The sequence below is a fragment of the Lagenorhynchus albirostris genome, chromosome 8 (assembly GCF_949774975.1).
Source record: "Lagenorhynchus albirostris chromosome 8, mLagAlb1.1, whole genome shotgun sequence".
In the NCBI taxonomy this organism is placed as follows: domain Eukaryota; kingdom Metazoa; phylum Chordata; class Mammalia; order Artiodactyla; family Delphinidae; genus Lagenorhynchus; species Lagenorhynchus albirostris.
In genome coordinates this window covers 16,103,744-16,125,392 of record NC_083102.1, presented here as the reverse complement: position 1 = coordinate 16,125,392, position 21,649 = coordinate 16,103,744, and the positions used below count along the sequence as shown (strand labels likewise).

The following is a 21,649-nucleotide window of genomic DNA, read 5'->3' as shown; positions in this document are numbered from 1 at the left end:
TTTATCTGATATGAGTATTGCTACTCCAGATTTCTTTTGATTCCCATTTGCATGGAATATCTTTTTGCATCCCCTCACTTTCAGTCTGTATGTGTCCCTAGGTCTGAAGTGGGTCTCTTGTAGACTGCATATATATGCAGCATATATATGGGTCTTGTTCTTGTATCCATTCAGCAAGCCTGTGTCTTTTGGTTGGAGCTTTTAATCCTTTCATGTTTAAGGTAATTATCGATATGTATGCTCCTTTGACCATTTTCTTAATTGTTTTGGGTTTGTTTTTGTAGGTCCTTTCTTCTCTTGGGTTTCCCACTTAGAGAAGTTCCTTTAGCATTTGTTGTAGAGCTGGTTTGGTGGTGCTGAATTCTCTTAGCTTTTGCTTGTCTGTAAAGCTTTTGATTTCTCCATCGAATCTGAATGAGATCCTTGCCGGGTAGAGTAATCTTGGTTGTAGGTTCTTCCCTTTCATCACTTTAAGTGTATCATGCCACTCCCTTCTGGCTTGTAGAGTTTCTGCTGAGAAATCAGCTGTTATGGGAGTTCCCTTGTATGTTATTTGTTGTTTTTCCCTTGCTGCTTTCAATAATTTTTCTTTGTCTTTAATTTTTGCCAATTTGATTACTATGTGTCTTGGCATGTTTCTCCTTGGGTTTATCCTGTATGGGACTCGCTGCGCTTCCTGGACTTGGGTGGCTATTTCCTCTCCCATGTTATGGAAGTTTTTGACTATAACATCTTCAAGTATTTTCTCGGATCCTTTCTCTCTCTCTTCTCCTTCTGGGACCCCTATAATGAGAATGTTGTTGCGTTTAATGTTGTCCCAGAGGTCTCTTAGGCTGTCTTCTTTCTTTTCATTCTTTTTTCTTTATTCTGTTCTGCAGCAGGTGAATTCCACCATTCTGTCTTCCAGGTCACTTATCCGTTCTTCTGCCTCAGTTACTCCACTATTGATTCCTTCTAGTGTATTTTCCATTTCAGTTACTGTATTGTTCATCTGTGTTTGTTTGTTCTTTAATTCTTTTAGGTCTTTGTTAAACATTTCTTGCATCTTCTTGATCTTTGCCTCCATTCTTTTTCCGAGGTCCTGGATCATATTCACTCTCATTATTCTGAATCCTTTTTCTGGAAGGTTGCCTATCTTCACTTCATTTAGTTGTTTTTCTGGGGTTTTATCTTGTTCCTTCATCTGGTATATAGCCCTCTGCCTTTTCATCTTGTCTATCTTTCTGTGAATGTGGCTTTTGTTCCACAGCCTGCAGGATTGTAGTTCTTCTTGCTTCTGCTGTCTTCCCTCTGGTGGATGAGGCTATCTAAGAGGCTTGAGCAAGTTTCCTGATGGGAGGGACTGGTGGTTGGTAGAGCTGGGTATTGCTCTGGTGGGCAGAGCTCAGTAAAACTTTAATCTGCTTGTCTGCTGATGGGTGGGGCTGGGTTCCCTCCCTGTTGGTTGTTTGGCCTGAGGCATCCCAACTCTGGAGCCTACCTGGCTCTTTGGTGGAACTAATGGCGGACTCTGGGAGGGCTCACACCAAGGAGTACTTCCCAGAACTGCTGCCAGTGTCCTTGTCCTCACGGTGAGCCACAGCCACCCCCGGCCTCTGCAGGAGACCCTCCAACACTAGCAGGTAGGTCTGGTTCAGTGTCTCTTGGGGTCACTGATCCTTCCCCTGGGTCCCGAGGTGCACACTACTTTGTGTGTGCCCTCCAAGAGTGGAGTCTGTTTCCCCCAGTCCTGTCAGAGTCCTGCAATCAAATCCCACTAGCCTTCAAAGTCTGATTCTCTAGGAATTTCTCCTCCCATTGCCAGACCCCCAGGTTGGGAAGCCTGATGTGGGGCTCAGAACCTTCACTCCAGTGGGTGGACTTCTGTGGTATATGTGTTCTCCAGTTTGTGAGTCACCCACCCAGCAGTTATGGGATTTGATTTTATTGTGATTGCGCCCCTCCTACAGTCTCATTGTGGCTTCTCCTTTGTCTTTGGGTTATCTTTTTTGCTGAGTTCCAGTGTCTTCCTGTCGATGATTGTTCAGCAGTTAGTTGTGATTCTGGTGTTCTCGCAAGAGGGAGTGAGAGCACGTCCTTTTACTCTGCCATCTTGGTTTGTGGGCTATTCCTATTTTAAATGGTGGTATCTTTTCTATTTGTTAAGTTATGCTTTCTAGTTGTTGTTTTCTGGTGACTAGATCTGAATTGATACTTGTGTGTTTAATCTCACTTCCAGCAATATTGCTCTAGTTCTGTTGATTGTCTCTAGGTACTTTAAAATTTCCTATGAAAACAGTAACAAATCCAATAAGACTATTATTTATTCCTTTCAAATATTTACACCTTAATTTACTTTCCATATTTTATTCCAGTTTTGGGCTTCTACTATAGTGTTAAGTAGAAGTAGTAAAAGTGGCGACCCCTGTCTTGTTCTTAAATCTAAAGGGAACAATTCCAACATTTACCCATTTGTGATTGTACATATTGTAGGGGGTATTTTGGTTATCTTGTATCAAGTTAAGTTAGTTTCCTTTTATTTTAGCTTATTGAATTGGTCTTGAATTTTATTAAGAATTTTTTATGTATCTACTGATGTGAGCATATTTTTTTTCTATAATCTATTAATGCAGTGAATTAAATGTATACACTTTCTATTAAAAATATCATTGCATTCCTGGGATGTACCCAACTTGTTTATGGTGCATTTTTTGAGAGTACTGAGTTTCCTTTGCTAATATTTTGTTTAGGACTTATGCAATCATGAGGAAAATGGGCTCTAATATTTATTTTAATTGATCTAGTTTTGGGTTGTATCAGTCAGAATGAATTATACTGCACCACCGTAAAAACACTTCCAAAATTTTAGTGGCTAAAACATTATACTTTTACTTATTGCTCATGCTACATGCTCATCTCACCTCAGTCACACAGAGACTCAGGATGACAGAGCTTCCACCATCTGGAACATCACCAGTCACCAGGGAGAGAAGGACATAACAAAGCATGCACTGACTATTAAGGACTTTTTCTGGAAGTTACACAAATCATAGCTACTTATATTTCCTTAAGCAAAGCCAGGTCATATGGCCATGGTTCTCATCAAAGAATTAGACAATTGTAATTGTAGGTTTGTCAGAAGGGGAATAACTAAAGGATTGATAAATAGCTCTAAAGACTGCCATAGTCCACACTTCTGGTAAGAAAACATTTAGTTTTCTATCCTACTCACATACAAAATATATCCCCCTCCACTCAAAGGAATTAATACAAAAGTCCTTTCTAATCATGATATCAATTCCACAGCCCAAGATATTTAAGGAATATAGTGGCTTTGTGCAGTATCTTGGTATTAGGTCTGGATGTGGCTCTTCTTGAGTTGAAGGCCTATAAACTCCTCCAAAATCCAATATGCAGTAATGGAACCAGGACCGATTACTGCAGTAATCATTCTGACAGAGGAAGAATTGGACTCACAGAGCAAACACTGATCCCAGAAAATAGAGATTTGTCTGTAGCAATTCTGAAAAATTTCCAAAAGACATATTGAGGATTTCCCCCCAAAGTTGGTGGGGAGTGATTCTTGAATAAGCACTGGTTCTCCTCCTTAGGGCAGCTAACTTGTCCAATCTTCTCCCTGGATAATTTTTCTTTTTCTTCTCCCCCCTCCCCTTTTTTTATTACATTATTCTCCTTGGCTGTATCTGAATTGGACATCAGCAAGATGTTCTTCTTGGAACCTGAGCAACTCTCTCAGCTGACTTCTTGCCTATAGATAGTTGGGAGCCCCAGGATCTTTTTAAATATCAAACAGTTATGGTCTACTTTAGTCCAAGCTGTTGATTCTTTTGACAGCACAATTTTCTAAAACATAGTTTTGGCTTCTCTATTTTACTGCAGTCAGCTCTATGAGCAATGACCACACCTAAGTTTCTTTTGAATCACGGTTCTCACTTTGAATATTTCTTTGCTGTCTCTTCCCCTTGCCTCTCTCTCTTTCTCCACTTAGCTATGTATGTCTAAAGCTTGTATGAATGCCTCCATTACTGCAATTGTTGCTTTTACCAAGTATTTAGCCACTACATAATAAAGACCCTCACTCTTCTAGTCTATGGTAAAAACTGTCCTCATTATCAAACATATAAGCCATTGAGCCAATACCACATAGTTAGTGTTGTTTGTTAGCACTCTGTATATCAAGGTACCAGTATCTGTCAGCATAAGCCTGATTCTACCGTGTATGACGTTATGATTTATAGTAAGAAGTATAGATCCAGTCTTTGTCCACTGTTCTTGGCACAGAGCTCTTAAAACCCTTGGAATTTCCTTTGAGGAGAGTGATAAATGTGTCTCTTGTTATGTGAATGAGCTGATTTTGGACTAGCTAGTTGCCAGAGCCCTGTGATTAGATGGAGACTTAAAGCCCACCCCACCCCCACTCTACCCCCGCCACACACACCCTGACCTCCAAGGAGGAAAGAAGTGTTGAAGATTGAGTTTAGTTGTCAATGGCCAATGATTTAATCAATTATACCTATGTATTGGAGCCTCCCATAAAAAACCAAAAAGAGGGGGATCAGAGAGCTTCCCAGTTGGTGAACATGTGGAGATGTGGAGAGAGTAGCGTACCTGGAAAAGGCATGGAAGCTCCATGCCCTTTTCCTATACTTTGCTCTGTGCATTTCTTCCATCTGGATGTTCCTGAGTTACATTCTTTTTTAGTAAACCAGTAATCTCGTAAGTAAAATGTTTCTCTTATTTCTGTGAGCCACTCTAGCAAATTAATCAAAACTAAGGAGGGGGTCTTGGGAACCTCCAATCTACAGCCGGTTGGTCAGAAGCATAGGTGATAACCTGGGCTGGTGACTGGCATCTTTACTGGGGGAGGTGGGGGGCCTTATGGGACTGAGCCCTTAACCTGTGGATTCTGATGCTATCTCCAGGTAGATAGTGGCAGAACTGTGTTAAAATGTAGGATGTTCAGCTGGGTCCAGAGAAATGCTTGTTGGTGGTGTGAGGGGAACCACACACACACACTGGAATTGGATCCAGAAACCCAAAATACTATTGTAGCAAACAATACCCAAATCTTAGGAGCTTAAAATAACAAAGTTTTACAACATTCTTATGATTTGGGGTCGGTTGAGACTCCTCCAAGTCAACCTCACTTGGAGGAACAGGATGATGAAGTCCTCACTTATCACCCTGGCAGGGTAAAGGGAATGTTGCAAACCACATGCTGGCTCTCAATGACTTCCAAACTAATCGACCAAAGCAAATTACGTGCTTGTGTCTACATGCAACAGGATGGGAAGGTGCAGTATTACCACATGCCTGGAAGAAGGAAGAAAAGAATATGAGAAAATATTATGCTATTTAATATATGTATCAAATTAATTTTTTCAGCTGAAGAAGTATGGCTAAAAGAAAATTGGATGCAAATGTTGGCTCTGATTGTTTCAGCTCTGACCATGCTGGAACCCTCAGGCTAATATGAGCATTGGGTCTTTCTGATAGATGGGGTCCTATTATAATGATGGAAGCATCAAGCCATTAGGTCTGATACCACTAAACATTCCCAACATTGTACTAACTCATGTTATTCCGACTCATGCTCACCAAATTATCTTCTAATAAATTATCTTTCTATGATAGCTTGCTCTCAAGGAAAAAAACACACTAGGGAGATGTGAACAGTCTGTCCCTTTATGGCCATAATTCCCAGTGAAATTTAGTAAATCAGCATTATGCTTTTATATCTTGTGTGAGATTTGTAGCATGAGTTGGCATCACCAAATCTGATCATCTCTGCTACACTGACATGATCAAACTCAGAAAAGTGGTCAATTCCGAGGAAAACTGCTGCTTGAAAATCTGGAGGCAGGGCGAATCAACCAGACATTTTTTTCATTTGACTGAGGACCACATGAAACTGCATTTCTAAAAAATCAAAAACAAACAACAGGAAGGCGGAAGATGGCGGAAGAGTAAGACGCGGAGATCACCTTCCTCCCCACAGATACACCAGAAATACATCTACACGTGGAACAACTCCTACAGAACACCTACTGAAGGCTGGCAGAAGACCTCAGACCTCCCAAAAGGCAAGAAACTCCCCACGTACCTGGGTAGGGCAAAAGAAAAAACAGAGACAAAAGAATAGGGACGGCACCTGCACCAGTGGGAGGGAGCGGTGAAGGAGGAAAAGTTTCCACACTCTAGGAAGCCCCTTCGCGGGCGGAGACTGCGGGAGGCGGAGTGGGGAGCTTCGAAGCTGCGGAGGAGTGCACAGCAACGGGTGCGGAGGGCAAAGCGGGGAGATTCCCGCACAGAGGATCGGTGCCGACCGGCACTCACCAGCCCGAGAGGCTTGTCTGCTCACCCGCCAGGGCGGGCGGGGCTGCGAGCTGAGGCCGGAGCGCAGGGAGAGGACTGGGGTTGGCGGCTTGAACATAGCCTGAAGGGGTTAGTGCACCACAGCTAGCCGGGAGGGAGTCCGGGGAAAAGCCTGCACCTGCAGAAGAGGCAGGAGACTTTTCCTTCCCTCTTTGTTTCCTGGGGCGTGAGGAGAGGGGTTTAAGAACGCTGCTTAAAGGAACTCCAGAGACGGGCGCGAGCCGCGGCTGAAAGCGCGGAATCCAGAGACGGGCGCGAGCCGCGGCTGAAAGCGCGGACCCCAGAGACGGGCGCGAGCCGCGGCTGAAAGCGCGGAATCCAGAGACGGGCGCGAGCCGCGGCTGAAAGCGCGGACCCCAGAGACGGGCGCGAGCCGCGGCTGAAAGCGCGAACCGCAGAGACGGGCGCGAGCCGCGGCTGAAAGCGCGGAATCCAGAGACGGGCGCAAGCCGCGGCTAAAAGCGCGGACCCCAGAGGCGGGCGGGAGACGTTAAGGCTGCTGCTGCCGCCACCGAGGGGCCTGTGTGCGAGCACAGGTCACTCTCCACACCCCTCTTCCGCGGAGCCTGTGCAGCCCGCCACTGCCGGGTTCCCGGGATCCAGGGACAACTTCCCCGGGAGAGCGCACAGCGCGCCTCAGGCTGGTGCAAAGTCACGCCGGCCTTTGCCACCGCAGGCCCGCCCCGCACTCTGTGCCCCTCCGTCCCCGCCGGCCTGAGTGCGCCAGAGCCCCCAATCAGCGGCTCTTTTAACCCCATCCTGTCTGAGCAAAAAACAGACGCCCTCCAGCGATCTACACGCAGTGGCAGGGCCAAATCCAAAGCTTAGCCCTGGGAGCTGTGAGAACAAAGAAGAGAAAGGGAAATCTCTCCCAGCAGCCTCAGAAGCAGCAGATTAAAGCTCCACAATCAACTTGATGTACCCTGCATCTGTGGAATACCTGAATAGACAACCAATCATCCCAAATTAAGGAAGTGGACTTTAGGAGCAAGATCTATGATTTTTTCCCCTTTCCTCTTTTTGTGAATGTGTATGTGTATGCTTCTGTGTGAGATCTTGTGTGTATAGTCTTGCTTCCACCATTTGTCCTAGGGTTCTATCCATCCATGTTTTTTTTTTAATTTTTTTTCTTAACAATTAATTTTAATAACCTTATTATACTTTACCTTCGTTCTTTCTTTCTTTCTTTCCGTCCTTCCTTCCCTCCTTTAGACAACGAATCATCCCAAATTGAGGAGGTGGTCTCTGACAGCAAGATTTAGGATTTTTCCCCATTTACCTCTTTTAGTGAGGGTGTATGTGTATGCTTCTGTGTAAGATTTTGTCTGTATAGCTTTGCTTCCAACATTTGTCCTAAGGTTCTTTTTGTCCCTTTTTTTTTTTTCTAAATAAGAAGTTTTTAATTCAATAACTTTATTATACTTTATTTTATTTTTACTGTATCTTCTTTCTTTCTGTCTTTTTTCCTTCTTTCCCTCCTTCCTTCCTTCCTCCCTCCCTCCCTCCCTCCTTTCTTTCCTTCTTGCCTTCTTGCCTTCTTTGCTTCTTTCTTTCTTTCTTCCTTCCTTCCTACCCTCCTTTCCTTCTTTCTTTCCTCATACTTCTACTAATTCCCTCTACTTTTTCTCCCTTTTATCCTGAGCCTGTGGATGAAAAGCTTTTGGTGCTCCAGCCAGGAGGCAGGGCTCTGCCTCTGAGGTAGGACAGCCAACTTCAGGACACTGATCAACAAGAGACCTCCCAGCTCCACATAATATCAAACGGCGAAAATCTCCCAGAGACCTCCATCTTAACACCAGCACCCAGCTTCACTCAACGACCAGCAAGCCACAGTGCTGGAAAACCTATGCCAAACAACTAGCAAAACAGGAACACAACCCCACCCATTAGCAGAGAGGCTGCCTAAAATCATAATAAGGCCACAGATGCCCCCAAACACACCACCAGACGTGAACCTGCCCACTAGAGAGACAAGATCCAGCCTCATCCACCACAACACAGGCACTAGCCCCCTCCACCAGGAAGCCTACACAACCCACTGAACCAACCTTAGCCACTGGAGACAGACATCAAAAACAGGAGGAACTACAAACCTGCAGCCTGCAAAAAGGAGACCCCAAACACAGTAAGATAAGCAAAATGAGAAGACAGAAAAACACACAGCAGATAAAGGAGCAAGATAAAAATGCACCAGACCTAACAAATGAAGAGGAAATAGGCAGTCTACCTGAAAGAGAATTCAGAATAATGATAGTAAGGTTGATCCAAAATCTTGGAGATAGAATGGACAATAGATTGGACAAAATGCAAGAATCAGTTAACAAGGACCTAGAAGAACTAAAGAGGAAACAAGCAACGATGAACAACACAATAAATGAAATTAAAAGTACTCTAGATGGGATCAATAGCAGAATAACTGAGGCAGAAGAACGGATAAGTGACCTGGAAGATAGTGGAAATAACTACTGCAGAGCAGAATAAAGAAAAAAGAATGAAAAGAACTGAGGACAGTCTCAGAGACCTCTGGGACAACATTAAACGCACCAACATTCGAATTATAGGGGTTCCAGAAGAAGAAGAGAAAAAGAAAGGGACTGAGAAAATATTTGAAGAGATTATAGTTGAAAACTTCCCTAATATGGGAAAGGAAATAGTTAATCAAGTCCAGGAAGCACAGAGAGTCCCATACAAGATAAATACAAGGAGAAATACGCCAAGATACATATTAATCAAACTGTCAAAAATTAAATACAAAGAAAGCATATTAAAAGCAGCAAGGGAAAAACAACAAATAACACATAAGGGAATCCCCATAAGGTTAACAGCTGATCTCTCAGCAGAAACCCTACAAGCCAGAAGGGAGTGGCAGGACATACTGAAAGTGATGAAGGAGAAAAACATGCAGCCAAGACTACTCTCCCCAGCAAGGATCTCATTCAGATTTGATGGAGAAATTAAAACCTTTACAGACAAGCAAAAGCTGAGAGAGTTCAGCACCACCAAACCAGCTTTACAACAAATGCTAAAGGATCTTCTCTAGGCAAGAAACACAAGAGAAGGAAAAGACCTATAATAACGAACCCAAAACAATTTAGAAAATGGGAATAGGAACATACATATTGATAATTACCTTAAATGTAAATGGACTAAATGCTCCCACCAAAAGACACAGATTAGCTGAATGGATACAAAAACAAGACCCTTATATATGCTGTCTACAAGAGACCCACTTCAGACCTAGAGACACATACAGACTGAAAGTAAGGGGATGGAAAAAGATATTCCATGCAAATGGAAGCCAAAAGAAAGCTGGAGTAGCAATTCTCATATCAGACAAAATAGACTTTAAAATAAGGACTATTAAAAGAGACAAAGAAGGACACTACATAATGATCAAGGGATCGATCCAAGAAGAAGATATAACAATTGTAAATATTTATGCACCCAACATAGGAGCACCTCAATACATTAGGCAAATACTAACAGCCATAAAAGGGGAAATTGACAGTAACACATTCATAGTAGGGGACTTAAACACCCCACTTTCACCCATGGACAGATCATCCAAAATGAAAATAAATAAGGAAACACAAGCTTTAAATGATACATTAAACAAGATGGACTTAATTGATATTTATAGGACACTCCATCCAAAAACAACAGAATACACATTTTTCTCAAGTGCTCATGGAACATTCTCCAGGATAGATCATATCTTAGGTCACAAATCAAGCCTTGGTAAATTTAAGAAAATTGAAATTGTATCAAGTATCTTTTCTGACCACAACGCCATGAGACTAGATATCAATTACAGGAAAAGATCTGTAAAAAATACAAACACATGGAGGCTAAACAATACACTACTTAATAATGAAGAGATCACTGAAGAAATCAAAGAGGAAATCAAAAAATACCTAGAAACAAATGACAATGGAGATACAACGACCCAAAACCTGTGGGATGCAGCAAAAGCAGTTCTAAGGGGGAAGTTTATAGCAATACAAGCCCACCTTAAGAAGCAGGAAACATCTCGAATAAACAACCTAACCTTGCACCTCAAGCAGTTAGAGAAAGAAGAACAAAAAAACCCCAAAGCTAGCAGAAGGAAAGAAATCATAAAAATCAGATCAGAAATAAATGAAAAAGAAATGAAGGAAACAATAGCAAAGATCAATAAAACTAAAAGCTGGTTCTTTGAGAAGATAAACAAAATAGATAAACCACTAGCCAGACTCATCAAGAAAAAAAGGGAGAAGACTCAAATCAATAGAATTAGAAATGAAAAAGGAGAGGTAACAACTGACACTGCAGAGATAAAAGAGATCATGAGAGATTACTACAAGCAACTCTATGCCAATAAAATGGACAATCTGGAAGAAATGGACAAATTCTTAGAAATGCACAACCTGCCAAGACTGAATCAGGAAGAAATAGAAAATATGAACAGACCAATCACAAGCACTGAAATTGAAACTGTGATTAAAAATCTTCCAACAAAGAAAAGCCCAGGACCAGATGGCTTCACAGGCGAATTCTATCAAACATTTAGAGAAGAGCTAACACCTATCCTTCTCAAACTCTTCCAAAATATAGCAGAGGGAGGACCACTCCCTAACTCCTTCTACGAGGCCACCATCACCTTGATACCAAAACCAGACAAGGATGTCACAAAGAAAGAAAACTACAGGCCAATATCACTGATGAACATAGATGCAAAAATCCTCAACAAAATACTAGCAAACAGAATCCAACAGCACATTAAAAGGATCATACACCATGATCAAGTGGGGTTTATTCCAGGAATGCAAGGATTCTTCAATATACGCAAATCTATCAATGTGATAAACCATATTAACAAATTGAAGGAGAAAAACCATATGATCATCTCAATAGATGCAGAGAAAGCTTTTGACAAAATTCAGCACCCATTTATGATAAAAACCCTGCAGAAAGTAGGCATAGAGGGAACTTTCCTCAACATAATAAAGGCCATATATGACAAGCCCACAGCAAACATCATCCTCAATGGTGAAAAACTGAAAGCATTTCCACTAAGATCAGGAACAAGACAAGGTTGCCCACTCTCACCACTATTATTCAACATTGTTTTAGAAGTTTTAGCCACAGCAATCAGAGAAGAAAAGGAAATAAAAGGAATCCAAATTGGAAAAGAAGAAGTAAAGCTGTCACTGTTTGCAGATGACATGATCCTATACATAGAGAACCCTAAAGATGCTACCAGAAAACTACTAGAGCTAATCAATGAATTTGGTAAAGTGGCAGGATACAAAATTAATGCACAGAAACCTCTGGCATTCCTATATACTAATGATGAAAAATCTGAAAGTGAAATCAAGAAAACACTCCCATTTACCATTGCAACAAAAAGAATAAAATATCTAGGAATAAACCTACCTAAGGAGACAAAAGACCTGTATGCAGAAAATTATAAGACACTGATGAAAGAAATTAAAGATGATACAAATAGATGGAGAGATATACCATGTTCTTGGATTGGAAGAATCAACATTGTGAAAATGACTCTACTACCCAAAGCAATCTATAGATTCAATGCAATCCCTATCAAACTACCACTGGCATTTTTCACAGAACTAGAACAAAAAATTTCACAATTTGTATGGAAACACAAAAGACCCCGAATAGCCAAAGCAATCTTGAGAACGAAAGAAGGAACTGGAGGAATCAGGCTCCCTGACTTCAGACTATACTACAAAGCTACAGTCATCAAGATGGTATGGTACTGGCACAAAAACAGAAAGATAGATCAATGGAACAGGATAGAAAGCCCAGAGATAAACCCATGCACATATGGACACCTTATCTTTGATAAAGGTGGCAGTAATGTACAATGGAGAAAGGACAGCCTCTTCAATAAGTGGTGCTGGGAAAACTGAACAGGTACATGTAAAAGTATGAGATTAGATCACTCCCTAACACCATACACAAAAATAAGCTCAAAATGGATTAAAGACCTAAATGTAAGGCCAGAAACTATCAAACTCTTAGAGGAAAACATAGGCAGAACACTCTATGACATAAATCAAAGCAAGATCCTTTCTGACCCACCTCCTAGAGTAATGAGATTAAAATCAAAAATAAACAAATGGGACCTAATGAAACTTCAAAGCTTTTGCACAGCAAAGGAAACCATAAACAAGACCAAAAGACAACCCTCAGAATGGGAGAAAATATTTGCAAATGAAGCAACCGACAAAGGATTAATCTCCAAAATTTACAAGCAGCTCATGCAGCTCAATAACAAGAAAACAAACAACCCAATCCAAAAATGGGCAGAAGACCTAAATAGACATTTCTCCAAAGAAGATATACAGACTGCCAACAAACACATGAAAGAATGCTCAACATCACTAATCATTAGAGAAATGCAAATCAAAACTACAATGAGATATCATCTCACACCAGTCAGAATGGCCATCATCAAAAAATCTAGAAACAATAAATGCTGGAGAGGGTGTGGAGAAAAGGGAACACTCTTGCACTGCTGGTGGGAATGTAAATTGATACAGCCACTATGGAGAACAGTATGGAGGTTCCTTAAAAAGCTACAAATAGAACTACCATATGACCCAGCAATCCCACTACTGGGCATATACCCTGAGAAAACCATAATTCAAAAAGAGACATGTACCAAAATGTTCATTGCAGCTCTATTTACAATAGCCCGGAGATGGAAACAACCTAAGTGCCCGTCATCGGATGAATGGATAAACAAGATGTGGCACATATATACAATGGAATATTACTCAGCCATAAAAAGAAACGAAATTGAGCTATTTGTAATGAGGTGGATAGACCTAGAGTCTGTCATACAGAGTGAAGTAAGTCAGAAAGAGAGAGACAAATACCGTATGCTAACACATATATATGGAATTTAAGGAAAAAAAATGTCATGAAAAACCTAGGGGTAAAGCAGGAATAAAGACGCAGACCTCTTAGAGAACGGACTTGAGGTTATGGGGAGCGGGAAGGGTGAGCTGTGACAGGGCGAGAGAGAGTCATGGGCATATACACACTAACAAACGCAGTAAGGTAGATAGCTAGTGGGAAGCAGCCGCATGGCACAGGGATATTGGCTCGGTGCTTTGTGACAGCCTGGAGGGGTGGGATGGGGAGGGTGGGAGGGAGGGAGACGCAACAGGGAAGACATATGGGAACATATGTTTATGTATGACTGATTCACTTTGTTATAAAGCAGAAACTAACACACCATTGTAAAGCAATTATACCCCAATAAAGATGTAAAAAAATAAAAAAAATAAAAAAATAAATAAAAAAAAAACAAACAACAAATCAAAAATCTTTCATTTCTTCAAAAGATGTAAAGTAAAAAAATGTAAGACAAGGAGGTGTGGAAGATCAGAATCTTGTGTTTAGATCAGAATCAGCTGGAGGCTGATTTTCCCCTAGCTACTTCTAGGGGAAAATCTGGGCACTAGATCAGAGACTACAGCTTAAAACAAGTCAAGCAGGAAACAGACACAAGTATAAAGCACAGTGAGGCATTGCTGAGCATGGTGAAAATCAGCCCTGGCTGACGGAAGGAGCCGAGAGCGGACTCAGAACAGGCTCAGCAGATCTCCACTTGGTTCAGAACACCCTCCATCATCCCTGTCCCACTGGCCTTTTTGCTGGTCCTTATACACAGCAAGCTCAATGGATTTTGAATTTGTTGTTACCCCTGCCTGAAATGCGTTCTCACCAAATTGTTCACCATGAGTACAAACATGGGCAAGAGGGTAGGTGGGCGAAAGCATGTTCTGGCTGTGTTGGCAAGTTCTGGTGCCCTTTTTGAACCATAATAGTGATAATAAATGCTTAACAAATGCTTAACGAATAAATATGAGAGCAGTAGATGGAAAAATCATTTATTCCTTTCTTAGAAGAGAAGGCCAGTCGTAGAGCCCTTGTTGACACAGCATATTGACAAAGGAGGCAGAGGAACAAAGAGAAACCTGCAGCTATGACATGTCCACAGGTTAATCCTAAGTAGGACTAATCTTCGTAGGCTTATACTGTGGTAAAACACAGGACGATAAATGAGAGTCAGGAAGCTCTGAGTTTGGTGATCTTGCTCAATAGATGGTAAATCAAAGCTAAATTATTGCACAGAATATCTGTTATATGAGTGGCTTCACCACAAGCCAGAAAGAATTCTTGTTAGCCTGGAGTAGGGCACCTATCTCTAAGATGGTCACGTCTCCCTGTTTTCTACCACTAAACTTCTATATCAATCCCTCATAAAGAACAATCTCCATTTAGAGGTGAGTAAAAATAAAAAATGGATTATCTTGTGCCCATCAGACTCAGGTTAAAAGGAAAGACTGAAATATGACCTCTCTCCCCAACAAAAATGAAGTGTATTACTAGGCATCAGAAAAGTACTGACCAAAAGTTTTTCATAAATTAAAATAATTTGCTTAAGATATGAAATTAAAGAAAAAAATTAAGAACTAAAGAAATCGTCACTGGAAAAAAATAGCTCAAGTAAAACAGGCCAGCTCTCAAATCACAGATGAAAAAAAGGAGATAAAAATGTAGCTTTCAAAACTCCAGGAAAAAAAATTTCCATCAATAAGGGTATACTAAAATATATTTTAGAATTTTAGAAAATTGGGGAAGGGGTATAGGAAACACAAAAAGAAGTCCAGAAGATATATAGCTATAGATATGAAAAAAATAAATAATACTGGAATAAAATTAAATTACTTTTGAATATAATAAATTATTTTTGAATAAATTCATAACTGTCTCATCTTACAGGGGGAAAATGTATAACCTTTAGCTTTATCTTCTTTTCTGGAGAAAATCATTTACATCTAGTTAGTTTCCTACAAATTAACATCCAACTTTAAAGAGTTGTAAAATGTCTGCTGCTAATCAATGGTGAATCAAAGAAAGGCTTATGTCTCTCCAGTCAGTAGATTCTTAGGCAGGTTTACCCACACAGCATGACAATGAAGATCATGCTGTCATCCTTCTGCCTTAACGTCTATTTGGGATAATCTTTCTTAGCAACTCTTCCTTGTGATAAAAAGTAATCGCCAAATAGTATTTAATTTACATAAATGGTATTAGAATATGAATCTGTGAATTCATTTATTTTTCTCTTTCAATATTATCTCTTTTTTGTATTAGAGAGAGAGAGTGAGTGATATTTTGTTGTTTTTTTACTAACGCGTGGTATTCCATTAGTGTGTTTTCACAAGGTGCAGAGCTATATTCAGGGAACAGTAAAGAGTTTGATGTGACTGGAACATTAGGTCCACAGAGAGAAATCTAGAAGATAAGGCTGGTAAGGTCAACTAAGGGCAATTTGTAAAGATCACATGTGTTATGTAATGGCATTTTATTGGTGTTGTAGCTGATGATAATGACATAATACTAAGTTACTGTCCTTAGAAATTCAACCATTTATTCATTAGTTATCCCATTCACCAAATATTTTTAAAGGGTGATATATGAAAAAACAACAGCAGTGTAATAGGCACAAAACAAAATGTGTCACGTAAGGAGACAGGTTTTATTTTCCATTCATCAAAGTGAAAAATATTACAAAGGTGATTCATTCCTTAGGTATATACTTCCTTCACCTTTTTACCTATAAATGCCCCTTCTCATTCTTAGGACCTACTATAGATGCTACACCTTTTGAGTTCTCTCTGATTATCCCAAGCTGGGTTAGGCATACAACTACAGTCTTTGGTAGATACTTCCATTATTGCAGTATTGTATTATTACCATGCGTTATTATCACTAGTCTATTTATTTTGTTCCTCATTGAATTTTGTATTGCATCTATTATATTGACTATTTTTGGTGGACACATACCCTATATAAATGTTGGGTGAACTGAAAAATCAGTGAACAAATAGATGAATTCTCTAGGACAGTAACAACAACTGTTACTAGTGTAACGACACTAGTGTAACCACAACAATAACAAAAAAAGCCATTATCATTTTTATACCCTTTTGATTATACAAAGGACAGGAAGCCCTGGAAACTAATCTTATGGAAAATAAATGACATGAAGATATTCATTGGAATGTTATGTTGTAATAGCAAAAATTTGAAAAATAAGTCAATACCAAATATTGGCAGATAACCATGTAAATAATGGTATATCAACTGGTTGATACATTATTAATTAAATTACACTACAAACAGTTGCAACAGTATATAACAGTATGGAAAATACTTAAAACATAATTATAAATTCAAAAGCCCAAAGAGTTTATATTCTCAAGAATTTTAATTACATAAATATCTACAAATGTAACAGTCAAATCATGTGCTGATAAGATGAAAGATATTTAACTCTTTTTCTATTTATGTTATATAATACTTTGAATATATATGCTTAAGAATTTCATTGAAATAATCCACAATTATCTGAAGAATAGAAGGTGCTAAAGAAAAATTTGAAGTACAAATTATTGGAAATAAATCATGTTTTAACTGGACATTGTCTATTGGCATCATTAATAGAAATAAAAATGATTATTAATCATATTTCAAGTAAAGTGCAATTTATATTATCTTAGAATTATAGCAAACTAAGATATTTAGGCTACTGGTTAATTAAACATCAGGTTTATCACTTCTATTCATCTTACCCCAAATTTGGAACTGAGGAAGCTAAGCTTCCCCCTTCTCTCAAATTAAGGGATTTTCAAAAGATGAACATATTAGAAATCAAGTATATTGCTGCTTTATTCTGTGCTATTACCTCCTTGGAAATATTCTAATACCTTTTCTTATCAGGATAAGAAATTTTTTTCCATATTCAAATTCTAAGTCATGTTTGTGATTCCTTCTGTGTGAAAAATAAAGCCAATAAATGCTTAATTAAAATATTTACACATCAGAAAAACACCTCTGGAGCTTTATTTGTGACATCATACCATTTATCTCTTTATCTTTTGTCCTTGTGTTGAGCAGGCAGATCTCAGAGTCCAGGGAGAGTCTGCAGGACAGAGTAGCAGAGAAAAGAGAGGTGCAAGGAGAGAGATCTCTGAAGACCTACAGAGGGCCTCCCTTGAGTATTCAACTGAATACTGATCAGCACATCATGCCAGGGAACTAACTGAGGCCAGGGAAAGAATCACTCATCACCACTTAAAAGGATAACAGGTAAGACTATTCATTGCTCATACAGGGCAGGGAACAGTGCTTGTTTCCCTGGAGATTCTGATGATTTATGAGCCATTGTATAGAATATACAGAGGCTCTTTTCTCATTAATGAGGATTTAATTAGACTGAGCAGTGCTCTGGTCTCACCTAACAAATCTTAAAAGCTGCAATCAATAGGATCAAACTATCTTCAAGTAATTTAACTGCATTCCAGAACAAAACTAAATGCTATCTATAGAAACATGAAAATAACGAGCATCCAATAAGGTAAAATTCACAGTGTTTTAATTCAATCAAAAATTACTAGGCATGCAAACAAACAAGGAAATAAGACCCATAACAAGTATATAAATCAGTTAATTAAAACCTGCCCAGAACTGAAACAGTTGTTAGAATTAGCAGACAAGTACATTATAACAGTTATTATCACTACAACAAACTGGAGTTAACAGACTACTAGAGATGAAAATGCAATGTGTTCAAAAAACTTAAGTAGAGGCATAGAAGGTGGCAACAAGACCCAAATCAAACTACTAGAAATGAAAACTACAATATATGAGGTGAAAATACACTGGGTAAAATCAAAAGAAGATTAGACCTTGTAAAACAAAATATTAATGAACTTGAAGGCATAGCAATAGAAGCTAAGCAAGGAAAACAAAAACATAAAAGAGAATGAGGGAGGGGCTTCCCTGGTGCCACAGTGGTTGAGAGTCCGCCTGCTGATGCAGGGGATACGGGTTCATGCCCCAGTCCGGGAAGATCCCACATGCCGCGGAGCAGCTGGGCCTGTGAGCCATGGCCACTGAGCCTGCATGTCCGGAGCCTGTGCTCCTTAACGGGAGAGGCCACAACAGTGAGAGGCCCATGTACCGCAAAAAAAAAAAAAAAAAAAAGAGAATGAGGGAAAATGAACAGAGTCTCAGTGAACTGACCTGTAGGACAACTTTAGGAGACCTAATATACCTGTAAATAATGTCCATAAAATGATTAAACTAAATATAACTGCTCTAACTATGCCAATTAATAGGCAGTGATTGTCAGAATGGATAAAAAAGCAAGATCCAACTATTTGCTGCCTACAAGAAATGCACTTCAAATAAAAAGACAAAAATAAGTTATAAGTAAACGGATATGAAAGCTATACCATGCTACTTTCAAGTGAAGTTAGAGTGACCATATAAATATAAGATAAAGTATATTTCAGATCAAAGAATATTATTAGCAAAAAAAGTTATTACATAATATTAAAAGGGTAATCTCATCAACTGGACATAATAGTCCCAAACATTTATACACTAATAACACAGTTTTGAAATATATGAAGCAAAACTTATAGAACTGCAAGGAGAAATAGAGAAATCCACAATTATAGTCAGAGATTTCAATATCTCCCTCTATATAATTGACAGGAGATGCATACAAAATTATTAAGGATATAGAAGATTTGAACACAATCAACAAACAACCTAACTGATCATTTTAAAACACACTACTGGGCTTCCCTGGTGGCGTAGTGGTTGAGAGTCCGCCTGCCGATGCAGGGGACATGGGTTCGTGCCCCGGTCCGGGAAGATCCCACATGCCACAGAGCGGCTGGGCCCGTGAGCCATGGCCACTGGGCCTGCGCGTCCGGAGCCTGTGCTCCGCAACGGGAGAGGCCACAACAGTGAGAGGTCCGCGTACCGCAAAAAAAAAAAAAAAATATATATATATATATATATAAAGTAAATGAGAGAGGTGACATCACTGAAGGAAGATTCTATAGATATTAAAATGATGATAATGAAATACTATTTCTTTAAAACTTAAAGACAATAAATTCAACCACTTAGATGAATGGACAAATTCTTTGAAAGACACAATATATCAATACTCACTCATAAATAAATAATATGAATATATGATGTCTATTAAGGAACTTAAATTTGTAGTTAAAAACATTCTCACAAGGAAAGTCCAGTCCTAGATGGCTTCACTAGGGAGTCAACCAATCATTTCAGGAGTAAATAATGCTCATTCTATACAAAGTCTTCCAGAAAATTGAAATGGACAGAATGTCCCCTGTCTTAGTCTGCTCAGGCTGCCATAACAAAGTACCATGGACTGAATGGCTTAAACTACAGAAATTTGTTTCTCACAGTTCTGGAGGCTGGGAAGTCCAAGATCAAGGTGCTAGCAAGGTAGGTTTCAGTCTGAGTCCTCTTCTCTTGGCTTGTAGGTCGTCACCATCTCATTGTGTGCTCACATAACCTCTTCTTTGTGCATACTTGAGGAAAGGGAAGGGAAGAGAGAGGGAGGGAGAGAGAGGGGGAGAGAGAGAGGGAGAGGGAGGGAGAGAGGGAGAGAGAGGAAGAGAGAGGGAGAGAGAGAGAGAAGGCTCAAGATCTCTGGAGTCTCTTCTTATAATGGCACTAATCTTATCATGAGGGCCCCACTCTAATGACCTCATCTAGCCTGAATTACCTCCTAAAATACCCACCTTCAAATACAATCACATTGAGGATTAGGCTTCAACATACAAATTTGGGAGGGACACATTCAGTCCATATTACCTCCCAACTCATTCTACAAAACCAATATTATTGGTACCAAAACTAGACAAAGATATTTTTAAGTAAAGATAAATACCCCTCATGAACATAAATGCAAAAATATAGTAAATTTTAATAGTAAAAACGTAGTAAAAGAATTGAATCTAACAATGTATAAAAAAAGACAATGCATCATGATCAAGTGGAGTTTACCACAGGAGTGCAGGATTGGTTTATCATTGAAAGGATCAATCAATGTGACACAACATACTAACAAACCAAAAAAAGAAGAAAATATCTGACAATTGCAGTCCAATACAGAAGTGTATTGGACTAAATTCCACTTCCATTTCTGATTAAAAAAAAAAAAACTCTTAGTAAACCAGGATTAGAAGGAAACTTCTGCAACCTGATAAAAGGCATCTATGAAAAACTGACAACAAATTTTTATGTATTATGATTTTGGTTCTGACTACAGGTCAGTGTTCCATTACTAAAATTCATCCAACTGTTCACTTAAAATGGGTAGCTTCTATTTTATATAAATGATATGTCAGTGAGGCTGGGGAGAAGTCAAGGAATAAAATCTCTCACGCAGAATATTCCTTAACGTTGAATGCTTCTAATTATCTGGTCAACACATATATTTCCATTGAAAGGGAATTCACAACCACAAGCAAAACACAAAAACCTATTTCACTTTAAAACAATACAAATCATGCTATTCCTTTCATCAAAACAAATAGGTGTCCCTGCAGCTTCTTCCTAAGAATTTTCATCCTATTTTCTTCAGTGACATTGTCCTGTCAACAGTTCATCATATTTTGTTGCATTAAGACCTTTCACAATGTTATAAATTTTTGTGCATCAACAGTATCATAATAACCCATTTACACACATACTACAAACCTTTGCTCCTAATTATTTTATTTCTTCCGTTAGATGAACAAATGCCCCATGTTACTTCAAAATGCCTATGTCCTGGAGAGTTTTATACACTTTATTTACACTGCCTCAACAAAATGATTAGCAAAGAACGGCCATCATCAAAAAATCTACAGACAACAAATGCTGCAGAGGGTGTGGAGAAAAGGGAACCCTCCTACACTGTTGGTGGGAATGTAAATTGATACAGCCACTATGGAGAACAGTATGGAGGTTCCTTAAAAAACTACAAATAGAACTACCATACGATCCAGCAGTCCCACTACTGGGGATATACCCTGAGAAAACCATAATTCAAAAAGAGTCATGTACCAAAATGTTCATTGCAGCTCTATTTACAATAGCCCAGAGATGGAAACAACCTAAGTGTCCATTGACAGACAAATGGATAAAGAAGATGTGGCACATATATACAATGGAATATCACTCAGCCATAAATAGAAACGAAATTGAGTTATTTACAGTGAGGTGGATGGACCTATAGAGTCTGTCATACAGAGTGAAGTCAGAAAGAAGAAAACAAATACTGTATGCTAACACATATATATGGAATCTAAAAAAAATGGTTCTGAAGAACCTAGGGGCAGGACAGGAATAAAGATGCAGACATAGAGAATGG

General features: G+C 39.4%; 1 long non-coding RNA gene across 1 annotated transcript; it reads left to right on the top strand.

Moving 5' to 3' along the window:
• The first annotated feature begins 1,503 nt into the window (after positions 1–1,503).
• Positions 1,504–21,197, top strand: LOC132524112 (uncharacterized). Its single transcript, XR_009541796.1, has 3 exons — positions 1,504–1,622; positions 17,359–17,550; positions 21,028–21,197. It is a non-coding gene; the product is annotated as an uncharacterized LOC132524112 (long non-coding RNA).
• The last annotated feature ends 452 nt before the right edge of the window (positions 21,198–21,649 follow it).